Below are 17,645 nucleotides of genomic sequence, written 5' to 3'. Positions count from 1 at the left end.
CTCCTCCGGCAGGCGGCGGGCTGAAGGCTGCACGGCGCGCTCCGCACGTGAGGCGGCAGCACCGGCTCCGGCCGCAGCGCTCAGCCCAGGCCGCCCGGCTCGCTTGGCGCAGGGGCTGCCCGTGCCGCCGGGCCGCCCAGCCCGCCCTGCCGGCTCCTGGGCGCCAGGCCCGCCCGCCGCCCTCCCCAGACCCCAGCCACCGCTCCATGAGAGCCCCGATAGCCAGCGGCTGCCCTCGCGCCACCCCGGCGGGGACCGCGAGCCCTCCAGTTCCGGCGGCCGTGCGGGAAGGAAGGGGGTGCGCCGCGCGGCGGGCCCGAGGCCGGCTCACCGGCTCCTGCAGCTCCGCCGGCCGCCGCTGGGGGCGGCCTCGCCGAGGGGCTCGGCGGGGACGGCGCGCACGGCCCCGGGCTCCGGGCGCCTCCGGCCGCTGGGCTCTCTCCGCCGCCAGCCCTCGGCGGCCGCCGCAGCCCGCCCGGCTCCCTCCTAGCTCCATGCGTGCGATCGCCGTGCGTATGTGTGTGTATGTGTGACGGGGGCGCGCGTGTGTGTGCGCGCGCATGGGGGGGCAGTGTGCATGCGGGGCGTGCGGGGGAGTGTGTTTGTGTGCGTGTGGGTGTGAGTGCCTGGCTCGTTCTCTCTGAGACACACACACACACACACACACACACACACACTCACACTCACACGCACAACCGGCTGACTCGTCTGAACTTGAAGACGCCCCACATTCCAAGATGCTCGAGGTTCCTGGGGATGCCCGGGTTTCTTCGATTTGGAAAATCCTACCGCCGTCTTCCTAGGGAGAGATTATGTTTTGTTTTGTTTTTTAATCTGGAAGAGAACAAGTTGTGCTTTTTCTTTCTTTCTTCGTGCTAAATGCCGTGGATATAACTGAATAAGCCGCTCAGGGCTCTCCCCGCGTGGACATCCGAGGCCACCATCTGCCTGTGTTCGCCGGAGCCGGAGGGCTTAGCTCGAGCCGGTCTCGGGCGGGGAAGGATGCGTGGCCGAGCCGGGGAGCCCGGGCGCCCTGCGGAACCGGCCTCGGTGCCTCCCAGCCGGGGGTAGATGCTGCCTCGCCCAGGTGAGTGGTCGCCGCCGCCACCGCGTCTCAGCGATCGGGTGTCTTCGCGAGCTCGGCGCGGGGCTGAACGCTCCCGGGGGAGCTGGGAACTTTGCATCCCTTTCTTTTTTCACTTGAGGGCTCTCTCACCCGAGCATCCCTGCGGATACTCTCTTCTTTTTCGCCCATCGTTATCGCGGGAGGTTTCCTTTTCATGTCTTTCTTTCTTTCTTTTTTGATCGTGGGGGTGAAACTCTGGCCAGGAGCGGGGAGAGCGAGTTCCGTTTGAGGCCAGAGAGCAGGAGGGAGAGATGGGAGCTGCAGGTAGACCGAAACGTTGAAACAGCAGGAGAACTTTGCCGCCAGACCACTCTGTTGCATCTCCCCACAGGCGGAAGCCTGGCTGGAGCGGTTGCTGGGGGCTGGGTCGGACGCCAGGGCTCCCTGCGCTCTGTGGGTTGGGTGGGGTGGGTAGAGCCGGGTGTGGAGGAGTTGACTCAGTGCTGATGGAGCGAAGGAAGGCTTCATTGCAGTTCAGGGAGGCAGGCATGTAGGGCAACCTCAGGGACCCTCTCCTGTCTTCAGGTAGAAGGCAGGGAGATTGGGGAGATGGTGTGTGTGCAGCTTGGGGCATCAGAATGGCATGATGAAGCAATATGGAAACTGGTATTAGCTGCGCCTGGTTGGTAGGTCTGTCTCCCACCAGCCCTGCCCTGGTTCTAGGGTTCTAAGGTTGGCCTGGGCAAGGAGGAGGGAGAACAGTGGGCAGTCAGTGCCAGCAGTGCCTCGCTCTGCACAGACCCAAGGGGACGACAGGGAGGTGTCCTACCGATCTTTGCATCACCCCAATACAAAGGACATAGGCAGTGAGTTCCAGGGAGACAGAGCTCCTGAGAGCCAGAAAGTGAAAGAGAAACAGGAGGGAGCCTGAGCGGGGACCGCAGGGGGACTGATCCAGGCCAGCACCAAGTGCCTGCTGAGATGCCACAGACAGACGGGCAGATACCTGCGGGGAGCGGGAGCTTGGCGGAGCCCACACCCCACACCCTGAGCTGGTGTTACAGGCATGGCTGTAGGTGATGACCCTCTGCACTCATGACAGTGAAGTGTGTATGTGTGTGTGTGTGTGTGTGTGTGCATGCGTGTGTCAGGGAGGGGGTCCTCTGTGGCTGCAAAGGGCTGATTGGCCTTGAGGGGCCATGGGAGCCGGGAGGCTTCAGGAAATTGACCCCCCCATGGCTGGGGAGGAGCAGAGCTAGGCAGGAAACTGCCTGTCTCTGAGCTGTGAAGTTCCCTGGGACCAGGCTGAGAGGTTCTTGTTGGGCTGTTGTACGAGGGTGGGGGCCGTCTTGGAACTCACGGCTTGTGGGGAGACTGGGAGCACAGATGGGGGGATTGTGGGGAGACTGGGAGCTCAGATCCCGAGTCTTGGGGTTGTGTCCTGGGCTGATCGCTGTCCTCTGCGAAGAGCTGTACACAGCCACGTACAGCAGAGCCCCACCAGCTGTGGCCTCGCTTGTGCAGTACTTTGGAGGCTGAAGGGGATCAGGGTCCTGCAGGGGAGGACGAGGAAGCTCCAGAGGGCCTGCCGGCAGCCTCCGCAGACCATGCCAGCTTCCCCGGGCCCATCTGCTGACGCTGGGATGTCGTCTCTCCCTTCTGACTCGGGCTTGGGGTGCCGAGTTCCATCTCTGTCTTCCAGCTCCTCCCCTGCTTCTGCTCAAGCCCTCTGCCCAGTCCTCAATTTAGAGTTTCTGGTCTAATTCCTGTTCAGGAATGTAATTACGTATCTTCCTACCCTGGCCCTGGGGGATACAAACAGCTAACTTGGCATTTCGGTTTCAGCCTCTGGCGATGCGTCTCTGGGAGGTCGGCTCCCAGCTCCATCCCCTGTTGGGTTGGACTGGGTGCCTGCCCACCTTCTCTGATGTGCCAGTTCCTTCCTTTCCCAGGCCCTGAAATCTGAGACGCTGGGGAGTCCTGGCCTGAGAGAGGGTGAGCAGGGAGCTTTCAGGAGGCCAGATGGAGGAGGAGAGGGAGGGTGGAAGGGGTGGGAAATGCAGATGAGGTGGGTGGGGCCACTGGGAGAAGCAGGCAGCCTTTTGGGCACCCAGGCCCTGGGTTGGCTACAGTGAAAATCGCCTTTGTGTCTTGCCTGCAGTTCTGAAATAAAATCAAGGATCCAGGGGACTCTGGCCTCCAGTGTCAGGTACGTTCGTCAAGCCTGTCCAGCCTGTGAGATGGAGCAGTTCTCCTTCAGAAAGTCCCCTGTCCCAGGCTGGAGGTGAGCACAGTATTGGCATCTAGGGCCTGGCTTCCCATTCTGATGGGGGAGGCTTCTAGACTGAGAGCAGAGACATGGAGCAGAAACCAACCAGAAATAGCCGAATGTAACAGGACCCTGGACAGAAGCAAGAACTATTGGAGTGTTTTGCAATTTTATTTTGAGCATAGTTGGAGTCTTAGCACAGTTTATTTGAAGTTTAGTGGTAGTTTTTGGGCACAGTTTATTTGAAGGGATAGAGTTGTCATATACAGGCATACCTTGGAGATATTGCAGTTCTGTTCCGCTATAATAAAGCAAATATTGTAATAAAGTGAGTCATGAATTTTTGGCTTCCCAGTGCATATCAAAGTTATATTTACATGATACTGTAGTCTATGAAGTGCATAAGAACATTATATCTTAAAAAAAAAAGCAAACCAATGTAATACCTTAATTAAAAAAGACTTTATTGCTAAAAACTCTAACCACTTGTAAGCCTTCAGAAAGTCATAGTAATAACATCAAAGATCACCGATTACAGATCACTGATTACAGATCACCGGTAGCAAACACAATAAAAATGAAAATGTTTGAACTACTGCAAGAATTACCAAAGTGTGACACAGAGACATGAAGTGGGCAAATGCTGTTGGTAAAATGGCCCCAGTATACTTGCTCGAAGCAAGGTTGTTGCCACAAACCTTCAATTTGTAAAGAAACACAGTATCTATGAAGGGCAATCAAGTGAAGCGCAGTAAAGCAAGATGTGCCTGGAGTGGAATGGAACCTGCACTTGGAAGGCCTGGGGTGGAATTCCAGCTCTGCCACATGTGTGTTAACCGCTGGGGCCTCTGTGCTCTCATCTGGTGACAGGAAATAATGGCACATGCTTTGCAGATGTGTATGGCCCCATATTTGCCCCAGTGCCCCCCAAACCCCTTACAGATCTGGGGGAGTGTTTGGTTGGAGGGAGAAGTTTCAGAGAGGGGGAGGGGCCCTCAGAGACCTGGAGGAGAGTGTCCCCAGCCTCCCCTGCACACAGCTGCCAGGAGGGTTTGATGCCATCCTACATAAGCGGGTCATTAAAAGACTCCAGGAAACCCTCCAAGAAAACTTGGAGAATTGATATTCGAGGAGCAGATTTCACCTCTGGGGCTGTGGCACCTGCTTCTCTCCCTGCCTCTTGTTTGCTGTGGGTTTTTACAGCCATGCACATTTGCTCAGGATGCTCTGACTCTGTGTTTTACAAGTATCATCTGTCACGCTTTCCTATCTCAAGCCTGAGTGTGAAATCTCTCCCAGAATTCAGCCCCTCCTCTTCCTTCCCTGGCTCCACCTCTTGCTGCCCCAAGAGTGGCCTCACAGGGCTGGTGTCAGAGCCAGGCTAAGTGAATGGACATAGCTCTGCTGGGGCCTCTACAGGGCCTGTGATTGGACCTGGGTCCCATTTGTGGAATTGGGTGACCCACCCAGTTGGGAAGAGGGGCTTGGGCCCAGACATGTATTTAGTGGGATCTGACTAATGAGTTACTAGAACAGGGTTGGAGGACTAGTCTAACCATCATGGGTGGGCCTAAGAAAAGGTATATTCAGGGAGCAGTAGGTCAAGTCTGGAGACGGGGACCAAGGGAAAAAGCCATGTTCAGTATGCTCAGGGTGAGGGCAATCAAGAGGGCTTCTTGGAGGAGATGAAGATTTAGGAACAGCAAAAGCCCATAAAACTCCATAGAAGTTAGATTTTGTCTTATAAATTCTCAGAGGTCACTGGGAATTTGGGAGTTTCAGGTGGGGAAAGTAGAATGGATATTCTGAGAATTTCTTAGGCTGTCAAGACCAGCTCCTTCGAACAATTTCTTGTTTGTTTATTATGTACCAGGCACAGTGCTAAGAGCTTCACATTTTTTTCTCATTGAATTCTCCCAATCCTGTGAAATGGTCACTGTTGGTACCTCCACTTTACAGATGGGGAAACAGAGGTTCAGAGAAGCTGGGTGCCTGCCAATTAGTTGGTAAGTGGCAGAGCTGTCACTGAGTCCTCACATCTGTCTGGATCAGCACCCACACTCTTAACCCCTCTGTACTGCCTCTGTCCCCAGGGGAGGATCAGTAGGATCAGCATGGATTGGTCCCTGTGTGTGCTCTGCTGGCCTCCTGGTCTGGCTGGTGAGGTGACTTCAGAGCCTTCATCACAGAGCCCTGGGGGGCTCAGTCTTCTCGTGGGCTTCCCTGCCTGCCATTCTGGCTCATACGCATCTGTTTAAAAATTCCCATCAGATAGTTAGCATTGTCCTTCTGGACAGGATGGAAGATGGTAGGCTGAACGCTGGGCTGTGAATTAGGGGTCCCGACTCTACCATGTGTGTGACTTGGGTGGGGCACCCCCGAGGCCTGGTTCCATTACTGATCTGTCAGGGTGCTGATGTTGACTTCCTAAGACAGATGTAAGGTCAGGCCCATGTGAGTGTGCTTCAGCCTTGAGCAAGCCCTTTAGCATGCAGGATTATATTTGTGACCCCTTCCTAATTTTAGATCAAGTAATTAAACTGTCAAAGGCAGTGCTGCCCAGGTATGAGGGCATTGGGGCTTCCCAAGTGGTGCTAGTGGTAAAGAGCCCACCTGCCAATGCAGGAGACTTAAGTGATGCGGGTTCGATCCCTGGGTTGGGAAGATCCCCTGGAGGAGGGCATGGCAACGCACTCCAGTATTCTTGCCTGGAGAATCCTCATGGACAGAGGAGCCTGGTGGGCTACAGTCCATGGTGTCTCAAAGAGTCAGACACAACTGAAGAGACTTAGCACACGTGCACGCACGAAGGCATTACAGGTAGGCTTTAATGTATCCATTTCATGTGGGACTGGAGTTCCCCAATAATACACTAGGTGAGGCAGGTGGACACTGTGCCTTCTGGGAAAAGGGATGCAGAACCTGCGGAAGAAGGGTCTTTGGTCCGGACAGTTGGGTGCGATCAGTGGCGGGCAGCAGGGAAGGGACACACTGATGTTATTTCATATCATGTCATATCATTTATTTGCAACTAGGTGCCATTATTGAAGCTTTGGCACCAGAGACGGTGAAGGGAGTTAGCCTTCAGCCCGTGTATCTCAACCTTTCTTTAATTATTGCCCTCTTGATGAAAACTTTTAAGACACTATTTCTTATAATTTCACTCCCATAAAATTTTAATATATACTATATATCTGTTTATGTACTGTATTAGGTATCGCTGTGCTTTGTATACAAAGAGTAAGCTGCTCCCAATAACAATTTTTGCCCCCTTGGGGGCGCTGTTGCCACCAATGAGAATTCATGTTTTAGGACTAACCAGCAACTTAGCCCCAGCAGCAGCAACTGGTGGCTCAGACGGTAAAGCGTCTGCCTGAAGTGCAGGAGATCCGGGTTCCATCCCTGGGTTGGGAAGATCCTCTGGAGAAGGAAATGGCAACCCACTCCAGTACTCTTGCCTGGAAAATCCCATGGACTGAGGAGCCTGGTAGGTTACAGTCCATGGGGTCGCAAAGAGTTGGACACGACTGAGCGACTTAACTTTTCAACTAGGATTAGAAAACGAGGTAGATTTAAAGCAAGGAGAATCCAGGAGATGGTAAGGACAGAGCCACACTGGCATGTCACTGCCTGGAGTGTGGTCCATGGACCAGGAGCATCAACATCACCCAGAAGTGGGCTGCTGCTGCTGCTGCTGAGTCACGTCAGTCATGTCCGACTCTGTGGACCCCATAGATGGAAGCCCACCAGGCTCCCCCGTCCCTGGGATTCTCCAGGCAAGAACACTGGAGTGGGTTGCCATTTCCTTCTCCAATGCATGAAAGTGAAAAGTGAAAGTGAAGTCGCTCAGTCGTGTCTGACTCTTAGCGGCCCCATGGACTGTAGCCTACCAGGCTCCTCCGTCCATGGGATTTCCCAGGCAAGAGTACTGGAGTGGGGTGCCATTGCCTTCTGGATGGATGCAAAATCCCAAACCTCTTGAATAGGCATCTCCATTTCATTGAAATGGGGGGTAAGGGCAGGGTTGGATGCATGATCCTGGAAAACAAGGCTAGTCTGTGAACAGAAGATCAAAGGAAAAGGGGTGAGAAGCCAGAGACAAGTACGTGCTGGGTCAAACGGGTTGTTAAGCTGAGTCCTAATGGACCGAGCACGTTTAAGCAATGACACAGTCTGCCTGTGTTGTGATCCATCACTTGGTTTTTTTCCCCACGATTCCTTACATTGTGGTTGCACGTTGTGTAGAAGGTGTGGGGGTCCCATGGAGGAGACGCAAGGCAGTGTTTGACTTTGCTCCTGAGCAACAGAAGGCCAGGTGTCTGATTTGGACAGATCTAAGTCTGCTTTCTTGAATATCCCCAAGGGTCAAGGTTAATGGGCACCAGACCAACCCAAGAGGCAGACTGGAACTGTAGGCACAAGACTTAGGTGTTAAACAGGGTCAAACTGGATTAAAGAGCAAAACTGAGCTCTTATAATTTATCAGTCTGCTTGTAGTTCTCTGCATAGAGCCTGGGACTCCTTGTCATAGTCCTATATATATAGGGTAATCCCGAAACATGAGAGACTGCAAAATCCCAAAGTTGGACTCTTTAGAACTCAATGCATTTACAATCGGCCCTCCTTATCCGTGGGTTCTTTATCCGTGGATGCAATCAAAAATTTTCAGAAAAAGACAAATCCCAGAAAGTTCTGAAAAGCAACACTTGAGTTTGCCATGTACTGGCAACTATTTACGTAGCATTTACATTGATTTACATAGCATTTACATTGTAGTCGGTATTATAAGTAATCTAGGGAAGATTTTAAAGTATGTGGGAGGCACAGATTTAGAGAATAAATTTATGGTTGTGGGGGGGCGGGGGGGAAGGATGAGGGGAAAGGGTAGTTACGGAGTTTGGGATGGACATGTGCACACAACTATATTTAAAATGGATAACCAACAAGGACCTACTGCATAGCATATGGAATTCTGCTCAGTGTTATGTGGCAGCCTGGATGGGAAGGGAGTTTGGAGGAGAGTGGATAAGTGTATATGTGTGGCTGAGTCCCTTCCCTACTCACCTGAAACCATCACAACATTGTTAATCGGCCATACCCCAGTACAAAATAAAGAAGTTAAAAAAGTAAAGTATATGGGAAGATGTGTACAGGTTATGTGCAAATACTGTGCCATTTATAAAGAGATTAGAGCCTCTGGGTTTTAGCATCTGTGGGAGTCCTGGATACTAGAACAACCGTATTATGGGCATACCCTGCGTTAACTCATTCACAGCAGACGCAGCAAGAAAAGTGAGATGCTGTGTCTGTCTTAACCCCTTTTTCCTCTATATTTCCCTCCTGGGCCATCTCCCCTTAACACCCTCTTCTTCGGTCTAAGGCCAACACAGGAAGGTCTTCCCTTTCGTCTTAGCTCAGGTCTCTAATAAGCTTCACAGAAATGCAAAAATCTGTTTGGTCCTTCTACCTTCCCTCCCTAAGACTCACTTTCTACTCCTTTTCCCCAAAGCTAGCACCATCTTTCCTAGTTACCCTTCCTGATCTGTTCCGCTATTAAGGCAGCTTCAGTCAAAATAGCTGGGGGTGGGGATTTACTATGATCCCCAACTAATATTGGGAGTCTGTGCAGACTCCTACTTCAGACTAGTTGTAAACTAGGTCTTGCTGTTACATGACTCCCTCTGGTCCCCCAAATGAATGACATATGGTCACTCAGCCAGCAGGAGTTGGAGGAGATTGGGTGGGAAGCCAGGTTTAGGCTCCAGCTTGCATCTCAGTAGCTGATGAGAAAGAGATGTTGGGGCCCCCTGGAGGACAACAATGGAGGTGTAGGCAAGCTTGACCTGAGCTCCTGGAAAGCCCTGGAAATGCCCAATAAGGGCCATAAGATGAGGTCTAGTCATTCTAAAAAGGTATTGAGGACTCCTGGGTGGGCAAGTTGATCCTTTGATTCGATTTCCCTTCCCCTGCCCCCAGTGGAGCCTCTGTAATACCCAGATAAGTCCTCTTAGGGCAGAAGGGAGGAACATGGATGACCTGGAGACATGGAAATCAAAGGTTAGAGGTTAGAGGTCCTTGTACAGCACAAGGCACCAAGGTGTAGAGGACTCTCTGGGGTGCTGGGGAACTTGGTCAGGAACTTTCCAATGATTCACCCTGGGAGGTGGAGCCACCCTGGAGCCCTCTCTCTGCCAGGACACCTGTGTACTCTACATCTGCTCCTGTGTGGCTGTTTGGTGATTGTTCCTGACTGTCAGTCTGCTTTCAGGAGCTTTGATTCATATCACACCTCCCACAGTTGAGAAATCCCATGCTAGGTCAGTCCCCTGCGAGTTCTAGCCCCAGTTCTGCCTCATTTCCACCGAGATGGAGTGTGGGAGAGGGCTGGGAGATTTCTGTCCTCACACCGTGGAGGACGCCTTCTCATGGCCATTTCTCATTATGCTTATTAAGGGTCAAGTTATGGGTGTCATGATTTGCTAGAAACACTTTCATGGTCTCAATCCACCCCACCTCTTGAGCAAAGTTCTGTACTTTGCTGCCAGTATGAGAGTGAGGTCTCCTTTGATTTGTTCTAAAGTGTCCCCTCCACCCCGTGCGTGCTAAGTCACCTCAGTTGTGTCTGACTCTTCGTGACCCCACGGACTGTAGCCTGCCGGGTTCCTCTGTCCATGGGATTCTCCAGGCAAGAATATAGGAGTGGGTTGCCATGCTCTCCTCCAGGGGATCTTCCCAGCTCAGGGATCGAACTCATGTCTCTTACATCTCCTGCATTGCAGATGGGTTCTTTACCACTACTGCCACCCAGAAAGCCCTCAAGCCCATCGAGCTGTAAAGTCAGGAGAGCCTGAGTGTTCAGGATTTGGTGATCAAGCTCATGCTCCCTAGACCTTCCCTTTCATGACTGACTGGTCAGTGGTCCTCACTGATTCAGTTTAATTCAACACGCAGTTATTGAGCACCTACTCTGCACCACCCCCAGACCAGACACTGCACACAGCCCTCCGCCACCCCCATTGTTTGATTTCCCCTTCTGTATTTTTTCCAGCCCTGCATGTGGACTCCAGGACTTGGTGGGGGTTGGGGTTGGGATGGTGGTGGGGGTGCCCAGCTCTGGCTTGTTTCTACTGCCTTCCCTCGCCTGTGTTCCCGCGCATGCATGTGCATGTGTGTGTGTGTACATGTGCTCAGGACTCAGCTGAAGGTCATGCACGATTAACCACATGATGTAAAGCTGACAAGAGTGTTGTCAATGCTGGAGGTGGAGGGGTGACGTGGACCACTTGAGAAACGCGCTCTCAAGCTGCTTTCCCAGATCCCTCCCTGCCCCGCTGCTTAACTGGCTTCTCATCCTCTCACCCAAATGTGAACTGACTGGGTGAAGAGATTTGGGGGCTGTGGTCCCTGTTTAGGGGCAGCTGACCCTAAAGGAACCACTTAATCTTCCTCCCAGCCCGGGCATGTACGTCACAGAGGCTGAGCTGGGAGAAGGGGAACTGAGGGGAGACCCTAGAATAGACGTAAATCCCGGCCCCTCTGTCTGATCACAGCTTCTAAGCACATGAGAAATGAGGGCCATTGCACTGGGGGCGGGACGATTTCCTAGTCCTTAAACGGACAAGAATCTGGGCAGAGAGCTGCTGGCAGCAGGAGGGTGAGCAGAGAGAGGTTGCAAGTGGGCAAGGCGGGTTCCTTACTCTTGAGAAGCCGTCCTTGGGTGGAGAAAGGCCCACTTCTTGTCCTTGGGAAGTTTAGGTCTAAGAGGAGGGTGGAGCAGAGAAACATACACATTATCCCGGAATGCTTAGGCACTAAAATATGTGGACACAGTTCTTTCTTATGTAGGGAGCCTGGGTGCACTGGGGCCCCCATTCCTAGGGCTTACACCGTGTTCTCTTTTCCTGATCGTGTGGACTTGGGCAGGTTACTCGCTCTGGGCCTCAGTTTCCTCATCTGCAAAATGGAGACAATAATAGTACCCACAGCATAGGGCTGTTAGGAGAACTTGATGAATTGCTGTATGTGAGGGGCTGGAGCAGTGCCTGGCACGTGCTGCATGCTGTGTAGTGTGTGTGTGTGTGTGTGTGTGTGTGTATGTGTGTGTGTGTGCGCGCGCATCCTAAGTCACTCAGTCATGTCCAACTCTCTGCGACCCCATGGACTATATAGCTCGCTAGGCTCCTCTGTCCATGGACTTCTCCAGGCAAGAATATAGGAGTGGGTTGCCATCACTTCTCCAGGGGATCTTCCTGATCCAGATCCTGCAGGTGGATTCTTTATTGTCTGAGCCACCAGGGAAGCCCTCTGTGTAGTATACTTTACTGTTATTCATGGTAGATAGACTAGCGGCATTTTTCCTAAGCGTGGAGGGGAGCAACTGTGGATCATCTTAATGGAGGCGCCTCTCCAACAACCACCCACTAAATCATCCAGCACCTTGGGGGAATTTTATAATACTCTCCACGTGATCTCATTTGATTCTACTGAAGTTCCTACCAGGCAAGCAGGAAGGACAGATGCTATGATTACACCCATTATACACGAGAGGACACTGAGGCACAGAGGTCGCTGAGTAGTTCCTGATGCAGTTGGGTTCTTATTATACCTGTAACCATACTGTGTTCAGCTTCGTGGCTGGGGAATTTTATGGACGAGGGGTTTGTCTGAAGATGGCTAGTGGATTCAGAATTGGACCTCACACATGGGCCTTCTTTGTTTTGGGGTCAGATTACAGGGCAATCAAGCCACATTGTGGGAGGATGTTACAGTCTACAGGCTCAGGCGGTGTCTATAGGACATGCCTCATGGGAAAGCACAAAACAGACCCTCAGGGGACGGGAGTTAGTGGCGGGGCCAGAGAACATGCTGCTTTGGGTCCTTTTGAAACCACTGTTTGGTGTGCTGTGCTGGATGGGGGTGGGACGGTACTGCGGGTTCTAATGGGGATGTGGCACTTGGATTGAGGAACTTTCTATCAAGGAAGGAGGCATCTGATTCAGCCTGGTCTCTTATGTGGAGAGAAGGCCAGAGAGCAACATCTCCCTGGGCCGTGATTCCTGCCCCCGCCCCCGACCCCAGAACCCGTTCCCCAGGGCTGAGCCAGGTGGTGGGAAGTGGGACTTCCTGGGTATTTTGGTCGGAAGAAGCTGGAAAAGCCTCTGGGGGTCAAGAAAATAGGCCTTGGAGTAGGAGGCAGAAGAGGGCATGAGCTCCCCAGCAGGAGAAACCAGATTTAGAGGCATGCTGGTGGGGGCAGGGTTTCAGGAACTGGGAGGGTCAGGTGTAGGGATGTGGGGTGATGATGGGAGGATGGGTGTGTAACTGTGGGGAGGGGACAGAATTCCGGCAGTGAAGCCACAAGAGAAGAGCTGCCATGGACGCTCCCTGGGGCTTGAGCCTCCAGATTACCCCCAGGACAAACCCAGGCTGCTGGGAACCCAAGCCCCATCCCAGGCTTCCTCTCTCGAGGGGAGAAGTCCAGGCCCCAAGCACATTTCCAGGACTTCATGATCAGCTGGCTCCATAGATCTTGGGCCGTGTGAATATGGTACATAACTAGGAGGCCCTGCAGGTACCTGTGGCCCTAGGGTAGCACCCAGCTGCAGGGAGAGAGCGATGGCCCATGAGTTACAGGGGAGGCCGGCGGGGAGCCGGGGGTAACTCACAGCTTGGGGCTGTGAGTTATCTCTGGCAGGGCCACCCTGCCATGCTGCTGCTCTCGGCGCCGGGCTGATATTTACTGTATATTGGTTTTTAAATTACAGTACGGCATTGATTCCCTGCTCTCCAAGTTCAGCCCTCACTCGCTGCCCCTGTCTTGCTTGGCCTTTCTCCGCCTCTCCTCCTCTTTCTCCATCTGTCTTCTCTCTCTCACAGTTCAGTTTTTAACGCGGAGTGTTGTCTTACGTTGGCTCATGTTACCCTGTAGTGCTATGTTTCTATTACCTTACGTTTATTAGAGGATGCGTTATTTTCAGCCCTTTCACATATACAGCTCTTGATGGTTTTTAAAGCGTAACTCACAACCACGTTTATCTGCTTTGGATCCCGTGACAGTGAGGAAGTAGGGGCGAGCGGAGTCGTCTCTGTTTAAAGGTAAGGAAATGGCCTCAAAGAGGCTAATGGAATGACCAGGTCATGCTTGGATTGAATTACATTATATTAAATAATCAGAATAATGGCTCCTGGGTATTGCCTGCTTATAGTGGGCCCGGCGCTGTTCTAATGTAAGATTTATATACTGATTTTATCCCCACATTAGTTCTGTGGGGTGGGTGCTGATTAGCTCATTTTTACAGGTGAGGAAACAGGCCCAGAGAAGTTAAGTCACTTGCCTGAGGTCACACAGCTAGTCAGAGGGCAGAGCTTGGACGTGAACCTGGGGCAGCCCGGCTCCTGAGCCCACACTCTTATCTGCGATTCAAGCTGTCACATGTTGTGATATGTGTAAGGGTGAGAGATGGGAATAGAGGTGGAGCTTCCCGGTGTATGAGAGGCTTTCTTTTTTCTTTTTAACTGGAAGGCAATTGCTTTACAATGTTGTGTTGGTTTCTGACGTATAACATCACGAATCAGTCATAACTATATATGTGTGTGTGTATATATATACACATACATATATCTCCTCTTCCTCAGAGAGACTTTCTTATTCTTGTACACCTTCAATGTCTGCAGTAGTTCTCCTGCACCCAAGGAGAAGGGCTGGAGAACCTTGTGGTGGCTAGATGTGCCCTCAGAGGGGGATTTCAGCTCTGATCACAGGCAGAGCTGCGTAGGGCTGGACTGTCTCCTAGGGGCCCCGGCAGGCCAGTGGGCATCAAAGGAGGAGCTGAAAGTGCCTGGGGGCCCACAGGTTGTGCTGGGCACAGCCCCTTCCCTCCCTGGGGAACCCCTGCTGAGCACTGCCTCCCCGCTCCTGGGTCGTGGTGAGGATGAGGTGAGTGAACATCTATGAAAGAGCCGCCATGTCTGGCGTAATTGACGTGTGTTCTCTCATTTCGTTCCCCTACAACCTTCACAAAGTAGGTATTACCTCCTTTTGTGCTGACGCGGAAGCTGGAGCTCAGAACAGCAATGGGATTTTCTTTGGGTCTAAGGTGACCAACTGACCCTCTTTGGGACCCAGGGGATTCTGGGATGCAAGACTTGAAACCAGAGAAGTCCCAGGCCAACTGGGAGGCGTCCCAGGTCACATGGACACTGAGTGGCCGAGCCAGGACCTGACCCCCCGCCGTGTCTGATTCCTGCCAGGTGCCCTTACCCACTGCTCTCGATTCCCTCAGGGGTGGTGCCTCTTCTATAGCTGCCCACGTTTGCTGAGCCCTGGCTGGCTTTAGGGATGCTAAGCTATTTCATCCTTGTGCAACCTTGGGAACTAGACGTTCAGCGTTTCCTGGAGAGGAAGCAGAGAGGGGAAGGTAACTCGCTCAGGTCCCCCAGTCAGAAGGTGGGGATTTGGGACCTGCACTCCTGGCCACTCTGCTGCAGCTCCCGTTGTATCTCTTCCCAGTCTTCTCCATCCTCATGGTCTTCTTTCCTCATCCTGGTAGCTTGTGGAGTAGACAGGGCCAGGCATTTTTAGCCAGTGTACAAGTCAGAAAATGGGAGCACAGAGAGGCCAAGGTACTTAGCCGATGACACGGCCTGTAAGTGATACAACAGGAGCGCTTGTGCCAGGCGTCCCCAGCTCGTGTTTTCCCCTTGTGCTTTCCTTGTTCTGTAACTCGGAAGAGGCCCCCAGCCCAGCCCAGCCCAGTCCTATTCAAATTCCTAGAGGTCTGAGGCCTGCGGTCTTGATCATCACGGGTCCCTTATGCAGAAGGCTGGTTCCTAGACTTGGGCTCCAGGTTGTCCTCCTGTGCTCCGGCCTCGGCAGGTAGAGGGGGCACCTGGCTGCAGTGGACATGCCTGCTGGCCTCTCAGCTCCTCTCCTCCCACCAGCTGGGAACTGAAGGCAGGGTGGGCTGCATTTTCCTGGGAGGGCAGCAGAGGCTCTGTTAACGCCAGGCTTCCTTCTAAGGCAACGACATAAAAAGAGTTGGGAAGGACAGTGACAAGAGTCTATAAATTCTGAATGATATTCAGGAAAGTACCCTGGCCCCCAGGGCCCATAAAACCCAGGCAGCCTGCTGGGTTGAGGGTGAATTATGGGGCCCTGCCTCTGCCACAGGGTCACCTGCCCATCAGGCCTCCCACTTCTAAGGTTCTTTTCTTTTTAACCTCTAAACTCTTTTCAGGATTCTTGGCATTTCATGGTTGTCCTCCAGCCACTCATAGAGATGAATGACTCCCCATTTAAAAGGTGGGGAACCTGAGGCATACAGTGGGTTGGTAAATAGCTCAGGCTCACCTAGGGACCTGAGTCTCTTGAGTCTGTCCTGGAAAATTCTCACTCACATTTATTGGACACATTTTACTGATTAAGCACTTTCTACCTGCCAGGAACCATTCCAAGCATTTTACGCCTGTTCACCCATTTAACCCACCACAACCCTAGGACATAGGATTATTGTTATCACTGTTACCTTCATTCTATAGTGAAGAGACTTGGCAGAGACAGTTGAAGTCACTTGCCCAGGACCACAGAGCTGGGAAGTTGCGGGACTGTGCTTTGAACCTACATGCTTAAGCATCATGCTGTTAGCACAACCTCAAAGCAGAATGGCCCGTGATAGTGAGCAGGGGCCCCTGGCATCCCTGGGGCACCCGGCTGGCTGCTTCTTCCCAGGAGACAGGCGGGCTCCTCTGTTCTGGGTGTTCTCGGCTCTGCACGGTTTCAGCACACAGATAGAGACATTCCTAAAGGAATGGTGAGCAGAGGCAGGGGCGAGAAGGCCGATGGAGAAGTGGCTAGTGGAGAAACCTCTGGGCTGGGGGTCTGGAAACCTAAGTCCTGGCCAGCTTTGCCAACAACGGGTCATGCGACCTGGGTGATCCCTCTGAGTTGCCTGCCCCTTTGCCTCTGCTCTCCTCTAATTTGACAGAGGTGGGGTGTCCCTTGGTTTGGGGGGCCCCGCTGGTGACGGCAGTGGCAGCAGAAGGACCACAGAAGCTCCAGCATCAGGCCTGGCCCTGCCTTCACTGTCAGGAATCCAGAGCTGCTGTAGATATTCACCAAGCGCCTAATATCGGTCAACAGCTGGGCTACAGAGGCCAGTTAGATTGGTGTCTGCCCTCAGGGCGCTCCCAGGCCAGGAGGGAGGCCGGGAGGTAAATAGGCAATCGCGACACACTGCGTGCTCAGTCGCTCAGTCGTGTCCGACTCTGCGACCCCGTGGACTGCAGCCCACCAGGCTCCTCTGTCCACGGGATTCTCCAGGCAAGAATACTGGAGTGGGTTGCCATTCCCTTCTCCGGGGATCTTCCTGACCCAGGGGTGGAACCGGAGTCTCTTATGCTTCTTGCTTTGGCAGGCAGGTGGTTTATCACTCGCACCGCTGGGGAAGCCCACAAGACACTGTGATGGTGCAACGATTGGAGCTGAGGAACCGAGAGAGCGTCCTGGAGGAGGCACATCTCTCTAGGTCCTGGAAATGCTGCTGGCTAAATGGCTACAGGGGGCACCTCCAGCCCACCCTGAGGTGGGCACCGTGTGCCCTGCTGATTGCTCTCATTCGGTGGCCTGCAGAGGCACTGCCCTGTCGTCGTCTTTACTTGTCTGTGCCCTCTCGCCAGCCCCCACTGGACCTCCACAGTTCCTAGCCCATGTCATGTTCACTGGCCCCCCGCCTGGAACCCCATTTCCCACACTCTGCTTGGCTGGGTCCTTCTCATCCTTCAGGACCCAGATTAAATACCACTCCTGGGGATGGCCTGGCCACCCAAAGTCAGCCCCTTGCTGCTCACACAGGCAGCTTCCCCCCGTCCATATCCCTCTTTCTACTCTATTCATTCGTTTGTTTGTGGCTTCACTCTTGCAACCTGTGAATGGCAGGGGGGCAGGAATTCAAAGCCCAGACGGATGCTCAGACTGGCTGCATGCAAGTCCTGCAATAATGCTTACCAGCTGTGTGACCCTGGGCAGGTCACTTCCCCTCTCTGTACCCCAGATTTCCCATGTATAAAACGGGGGAAATAATAGTACCTATCCCATCAAGGTGGTGTTCCCGTTGAATGAGTTAACATATGTAAAGCACTTGGAACACGGTCTGGCATATGGCAGATGCTTAATAAATATTAGTGATCATTATTATTTTTATAGCTCATGCTTAGAATAGTGCCCAACGAAGAAATAGTTGATGATTAAATAAGACACATGGGCTGAATCTTGAAGGGACTAGGTTGGGGTTGGTTAAAGAAAACAGTGGTTCT

The 17,645-nt window shown here is 52.8% G+C and overlaps 1 protein-coding gene across 1 annotated transcript in view; it reads left to right on the top strand.

The window, feature by feature from the left end:
• Window positions 1-339: 339 nt before the first annotated feature.
• The window catches only part of LRFN2 (leucine rich repeat and fibronectin type III domain containing 2), a 202,056-nt gene continuing 184,750 nt past the window's right edge, over window positions 340-17,645 (top strand). Inside the window, exon 1 of the mRNA XM_086370657.1 lies at window positions 340-1,087. The gene's annotated coding sequence lies outside the window, so the exon portion shown is untranslated. The remainder of the gene's footprint in view (window positions 1,088-17,645) is intronic.

Source organism: Bos grunniens, chromosome 23, assembly GCF_055505025.1.
Source record: "Bos grunniens cultivar Pamir isolate PY7600 chromosome 23, Bosgru_T2T1.0, whole genome shotgun sequence".
Classification (NCBI taxonomy): Eukaryota; Metazoa; Chordata; class Mammalia; order Artiodactyla; family Bovidae; genus Bos; species Bos grunniens.
The sequence above is the reverse complement of the archived record's forward strand: the minus strand, read 5'-3'. Positions and strand labels throughout refer to the sequence as shown.